The sequence below is a fragment of the Arachis ipaensis genome, chromosome B7 (assembly GCF_059453495.1).
Source record: "Arachis ipaensis isolate K30076 ecotype BB chromosome B7, ASM5945349v1, whole genome shotgun sequence".
Taxonomy (NCBI): Eukaryota; Viridiplantae; Streptophyta; class Magnoliopsida; order Fabales; family Fabaceae; genus Arachis; species Arachis ipaensis.
The window spans coordinates 131,761,720-131,768,271 of record NC_142442.1 but is presented as its reverse complement, the minus strand read 5'-3'; the positions used below and the strand labels follow the sequence as shown (position 1 = coordinate 131,768,271).

The window sequence follows — 6,552 nt, the reverse complement described above, 5'->3', positions numbered from 1 at the left end:
TCAACTGGCTGTTGCAAACTCTAAAGTGGTTTGACACGACAGTCGAGAAGTATAAGCTCAAAGGGAACAATGTAAACCCCGGTTAAATTAGTAGATAATTAGTTAATAAATTATTTTTTAATAAGGAGGATTAGAAATGCAAATATTATATCAAAATAGGGTAGAGCTCATCGAAACGAGAATTTTGACACTAATTTTGAAGAAAACGGTCCAAGAATGGACCGAAAGGATCGAACCGGTTGAACCGGACCCGAACCGGGCTATCGGTCCAACCGGACCAGCCCTTTTAAGTGAACCCAAGCCTTTGTCCCCCTCATTTCAACGTGAACGAAGCTGAAAGCTTCAGAGGGAAAAGAAGAACGAGACATTCCCGTAAACCCTCACGTTAACTTCCGTACGCCGTAACTTCTCCGTTCGAGCTCCGATCGCCGCACCGTTTGCGGCCACGCGTTCACCGCGTCGAGCTCTACATTTCTACCGGAACAATTTCATAGGTAACTTGCTATTTCACTCTCAGCTTCATCTTCCCCCAATTTTCGAATTTTAAGTGGGAATATTGAATTTCTTTGATTTCTGATGTTTTAGGATCCAATTAGCTTGAGAGAAACGTTCACTCTTGCTTATGTGAAGCTTGGGTAAGGTGAGGATATGATAATTCTATTTTAATTTCATTAAATTTGAGCTTTGAGTATTAAATTGGGTATATATGTATTATGAATGTGTATTAGGTTGAAAATAAATAATTGGAGCTTGAAATTGTGAATACTGGAACTTGGAGGAAGTGGATTAGTTGAGTTTTGAGGGGCTGTTTTGGTTTTGAATAAATAGCTTTGGTCGTTACGTGGAAATCGGCTAAGGTATGGTTTAGGTTTCTTGCATTTAATATATAATGTTCTGTGAAAACTTAGGCTAGATGACCATTGGATAAGTTGGAATGCAGGTGTATGTTTAATGTTTAGTAATTTATCGATGAATATATTTGGTTGAAGTTTATTGGATAATTAGTTTTTAATTTTGGATGGTGAATGTTGTTATGTTAATTTGGAGAGAATTATGGTTGAATGTTATTGTTGATTAACTAATGATTTGGTGAATTATTGATTTGAGGTATAACTATTGTGGAGGTTGTTGTGATAATGAGGTATTTTGTGTTAAAAGCCTAGGATTTGTGAACTATGATCCTTAGTTGAATTTTGGTTGTTGGATTTGAATATTGTATGAGTTTAATTGTTGATTTGAAGTAGATTTATTGTGGTGATTGTTATGATGATGAGGAAGGGTATGTTGAATTGAAAAGAAAGCAGGTTTGGACCCGAAAAGGGTGGCAAAGTCCGAGTTTTAGAGGAGATGCTGCCGAAATTTTATAAAAAATTAGAGATTTTATTTAGATGATTATTTAAAAGAGATTTAGATTTAAAGGTTATATGGTTTGATTTTGAGTTATTAAGATAGTGAGTATGTTTTAAGTTTGAAGTTTGATTCTTAGAAAAGAATGAATTATGTTTTGAATTGAAACTATTGATGGATGGAATGGGAGGTGATATAATGAAGGATAAGGATTGAATATGTTTAATGTATGATGATGAATGAGATGCAATTGGGAATGATGTGGATGTTGATGAATTATAATTGAATTATTTATATGGCTTATGAATTTGAATAATCTGAGATACGAGATTCCCTGGATTAAGTGCCGTGGCTTGCCACCACGTGTACCAGGTTGAAAACTCGATACTCTGTTGACCCTACGACGTAAGTGTGACCGGGCACTATATAAATTCCCGGGAATGTTACCCCCATTGAGCAATATTGATTATTTGAGAAAAATCTATGCATAGACTCTTGGGGATGCACGTCGGGGGACAGTCTAAGGACAATTCAGACTTGTCGGGTTGGCTGGATAACCGACAGATGAGCCTCATCAGCCATAGGACAGGCATGCATCATATGCATATTACTTGAATTACTTGCTTGTGCTCTAATTGGGTGTGCCTATCTGTATTTGCCATGCTAAATGTGTATTTGTTACCTGCAGTAGTTGTAACTTTCTTGTGTTTGCCTTTATCTGTTTATTTGTCTGTGAAAATGCATGATGGAATTGGAGGTATGGAGGAATGGCAGTATGGGACTTAGATTTAAGGTTAAGTTAAGTTAGGATTAAATATTTCTAGGAAACCACCTTTTATGGCTTCTGTTTAATACTTTAAGCTCTACAATCTGAGTGTCGGCGTTCTAGGATTGCCTCTGGCATTCCCAGGACCTTATATATTATGTGTGTGGCACCTTTACCATACTGAGAACCTCCGGTTCTCATTCCATACTATGTTGTTAATTTTCAGATGCAGGTCGAGAGGCATCTCGTTAGGCGTCTGGACTCTTGAAGCGGAGTGGTTACTGGGATATTTTGTTATGCTATGATGTATATATATGTACTTAGTTTTCTCTCCGCATGACTTATTCTTTTTGATCCTCTTAGAGGTTTATGGAGAGGCAGGATTGTGTATATGTACTTTTGGGTTTTGGATATGTAGGTATATATATGTGTAAATATTCTCCGGCCAGTCTTGACTTCGCAGGCTGAGTTAGGAGCTTGATATTTTGTATCTTTGGCACTCTATTCCTACTTCTGTTATCTTATGTTTGACAGTTACAGTTTTCTTAGCATGCAAGTTAACTCGTTCCTTGAGCGTTGCGCTTTTATCTCGCGATTTTTATTTTCCCTATCCTTCAAGGCTCCTAGCATATTATAACTCTTCTGCTATTATATGTACTTATTTTATTTTAGAGGTCGTAATACCACATCACCTCTGTTTTACGACTTAAGCGTAAAGCTTTGTGTGGTAGGGTGTTACATTATGGTATCAGAGCAGTTCGTTCCTATAGAGCCTGAAAGACGGACTGATTGTACTTCTGTGCTTTCTCTGTATATGTGTTTATGTGCTATTAGGATATCTGATTGATATATATGGCATAAACGTTTGTGAGCATGCATTTGGAACTTAAAGCATTAGACCTGTGATATTAAGACTGATCAACTTAATATCACTTGTTTAGTGTGTATAAGGACCAGATGTCGACTCGCAGATGCGGTCGCGGGCGAGGTAGAGGTAGGATAGGCATCGTTACTCCTAGCCCGGTAGGGAATGATCCAGTAGACTTTATGGCTACTCTGGGAAATATGGTTGTAGCTATGCAGGTAATACCCGAGGCACTGGATAATATGATAAATCAGGGTAATTACGGGAATAATAATGATGAGGATGGTCCTATGACACTTGCTATCTTTCTGAAAGTTCACCCTCCGACTTTCAGGAGAACCTCAAATCCCACTGACGCAGATAATTAGATTCAAGCTATGGAACGGTTGTTGCAGGCCCAACAGGTCCCTGAGGAGCAATGGGTTGAATTTGGAACTTATCAACTGCAAGGTGAGGCTCAGTATTGGTGACAGGGGACACGATGTATCCTGCAGGCAGGTGACGCTGTGATACTCGGGAGATTGGTTATCCAAGAATCATGTTTTACTTGATTGTTCTGAAAAGTCAGTACAGTTTATGCCGGAAGGGTCAGAAGCACCAGTTGTGGTGAATAGTTACTATTTGAATTCTATGATAGTAATCTGTTCTGGAACTGAATGTCAGGGTATTATGTTATTAACTGCGGGAGTATCAGGTGATGATCAGAGTTTAGAGCAAATTCCGGTTGTATGTGAATTTCCAGATGTGTTTCCGGATGATATTAATGAATTCCCACCTAACCGAGAGGTTGAATTTGTAATTGAGTTGGTACCTGGATCCGGTCCAATTTCAATTACTCCTTATAGGATGTCGCCTTTAGAAATGGCTGAACTGAAAGCTCAGCTGGAAGATCTGTTGGGTAAGCATTTTATCCGACCAAGTGTTTCTCCGTGGGGAGCGCCAGTGTTACTGGTAAAGAAGAAGGATGGGAGTATGCGGCTGTGTGTCGATTATCGGCAATTGAATAAGATCACTGTGAAGAATAAATATCCGTTGCCTAGAATCGATGATCTAATGGATCAGCTACAGGGTGCCAGTGTGTTTTCTAAGATTGACCTGCGATCCGGATATCATCAGATAAGGGTTAGAGACGAGGATATTCTGAAAACTGCTTTCAGAACCCGTTATGGTCATTATGAGTATACAGTGATGTCTTTCGGGTTAACTAATGCCCCGGCAGTATTTATGGATTATATGAACAGGATTTTTCGACCGTATCTGGACAAGTTTGTTATTGTCTTCATTGATGACATTCTTGTTTATTCTAAGATTGAAGAGGAACATGCTGATCACTTGCGGATTGTGCTTCAAATTCTGAGAGATAAGAAGTTATATGCTAAGTTATCTAAATGTGAGTTCTGGAAGAGTGAAGTGAAGTTTCTCGGCCACGTGGTGAGTAAGCAGGGGATAGTTGTGGATCCTGCTAAGGTGGAAGCAGTGATGAATTGGGAGCGACCAACTTCAGTGACAGAGATCAGGAGTTTCTTAGGTTTGGCAGGGTATTATCGCAGATTCATTAAGGGATTTTCACAGCTCGCCTTACCTTTAACTAAGTTGACTAGGAAGGATACACCTTTTATCTGGACTCCGGAATGTGAAGAGAGTTTCCAGGCATTGAAGCACAGGTTGACTACTGCACCTGTATTGGTATTACCTGAACCAAGTGAATCGTTTGAAGTGTATTGTAATGCATCTCTGAAAGGGTTGGGGTGTGTTTTGATGCAGCACCAGAATGTTGTAGCATACGCCTCACGGCAGTTAAGGCCGCATGAGATGAACTACCCGACACATGATTTAGAACTTGCTGCTGTTGTGTTTGCTTTAAAGATTTGGAGGCACTACCTCTATGGTGTTAAGTTTCATGTTTTCTCAGACCATAAGAGTTTGAAGTATCTTTTTTAGCAGAAAGAGTTGAATATGCGTCAGAGGAGGTGGATGGAGCTTCTGAAAGATTATGATTTTGAATTGAATTATCATCCAGGAAAAGCGAACGTTGTGGCGGACGCTTTGAGTCGGAAGTCTTTATATGCAGCTTGGATGATGCTACGGGAGGAAGAGTTACTGAAGGCATTTCAAGGTTTGAATTTGGGAGTTAGAGAAGAATCTGGAATTTTGTGTTTGAGTCAGTTACAGATTTCAAGTGATTTTAAATCAGAACTTCTGAAGGCTCATCAAGATAGTGAAGCGTTATGTTAGGTATTACCAGCAGTTGAACAGGGAAAATAGTGGAGAGTGTCAGAAGGTCAGGATGGTTTATGGAGGTTCAAGAACCGGATTATTGTGCCTGATGTTGGAGACCTGCGACAAAGTATCTTGAAGGAAGCTCATAAGAGTGGATTCTCAATTCATCCAGGGAGTACTAAAATGTATCAGGATTTGAAAGCGATGTTCTGGTGGCCAGGTATGAAGAATGATGTGGCATTGCATGTATCTAAATGTTTAACATGTCAGAAGGTTAAGATTGAGCATCAGAGACCATCAGGGACCCTTCAGCCTTTAGAGATTCCACAATGGAAATGGGAGAGTATCGCAATGGATTTTGTGATAGGGTTTCCTAGAACCCGATCAGGTTATGACGCTATTTGGGTGGTTGTAGATCGATTGACGAAATCAGCTCACTTTCTTCCTATCCGAATAAGTTGCACAATGGAGGAATTGGCTCGAATGTATATCAAAGAGATTGTCAGGTTACATGGTGTGCCCTCTACTATTATATCTGATAGAGATCCCCGTTTTACATCAAGGTTCTGGGGAGCTTTTCAGCGTGCATTTGGGACTCAGTTAAGCTTGAGTACTGCGTATCACCCTCAGACAGATGGTCAGTCAGAAAGAACTATTCAGACCTTAGAAGATATGCTAAGGGCTTGTGTTTTGGACCAGCCTGCGAGCTGGGATCGGTATATGCCATTAATAGAATTTGCTTATAATAATAGCTATCATGCGAGCATCAGAATGGCTCCATATGAGGCTCTGTATGGCAGAAAATGTCAGTCTCCACTATGTTGGTATGAAACTGGAGAAAGGAGTTTGTTAGGGCCTGAAATGATAGCTGAAACGACTGAGCAGATAAAGAAGATTCGTAGTCGAATGCTTATAGCCCAAAGCCGCCAGAAGAGCTATGCTGATAAGAGGCGAAAGCCTTTGGAATTCGAAGAAGGAGAACATGTCTTTCTGAAAGTTACACCAACCACTGGAGTGGGAAGAGCTATTAAGACCAAGAAACTGAATCCTCGTTATATTGGACCGTTTGAGATTCTGAAGAGAATTGGACCAGTGGCTTATAGAATTGCCTTACCGCCGTACCTTTCGAATTTGCACGATGTGTTCCATGTGTCACAGCTTCGGAAGTATAATCCTGACGCAAGTCATGTTCTAGAACCAGAACCAATCCAAGTGAGAGAAGATCTAACACTCCCAGTAATTCCGGTGAGGATTGATGACACCAGTGTTAAACGATTACGAGGAAGGGAAGTATCATTGGTAAAAGTAGCTTGGAGACGAGCTGGTATCGAGGAACATACCTGGGAACTCGAAT

At 40.0% G+C, this 6,552-nt stretch overlaps 1 long non-coding RNA gene across 2 annotated transcripts; it reads left to right on the top strand.

The window, feature by feature from the left end:
- Nucleotides 1-286: 286 nt before the first annotated feature.
- On the top strand, nucleotides 287-2,664 carry LOC148554168 (uncharacterized). Of its 2 annotated transcripts, none has more exons than XR_015892274.1 (4): nucleotides 287-494; nucleotides 586-635; nucleotides 729-857; nucleotides 2,340-2,664. It is a non-coding gene; the product is annotated as an uncharacterized LOC148554168 (long non-coding RNA). The 2 variants fall into 2 exon arrangements; XR_015892273.1 differs by having other exon boundaries at nucleotides 586-640.
- The last annotated feature ends 3,888 nt before the right edge of the window (nucleotides 2,665-6,552 follow it).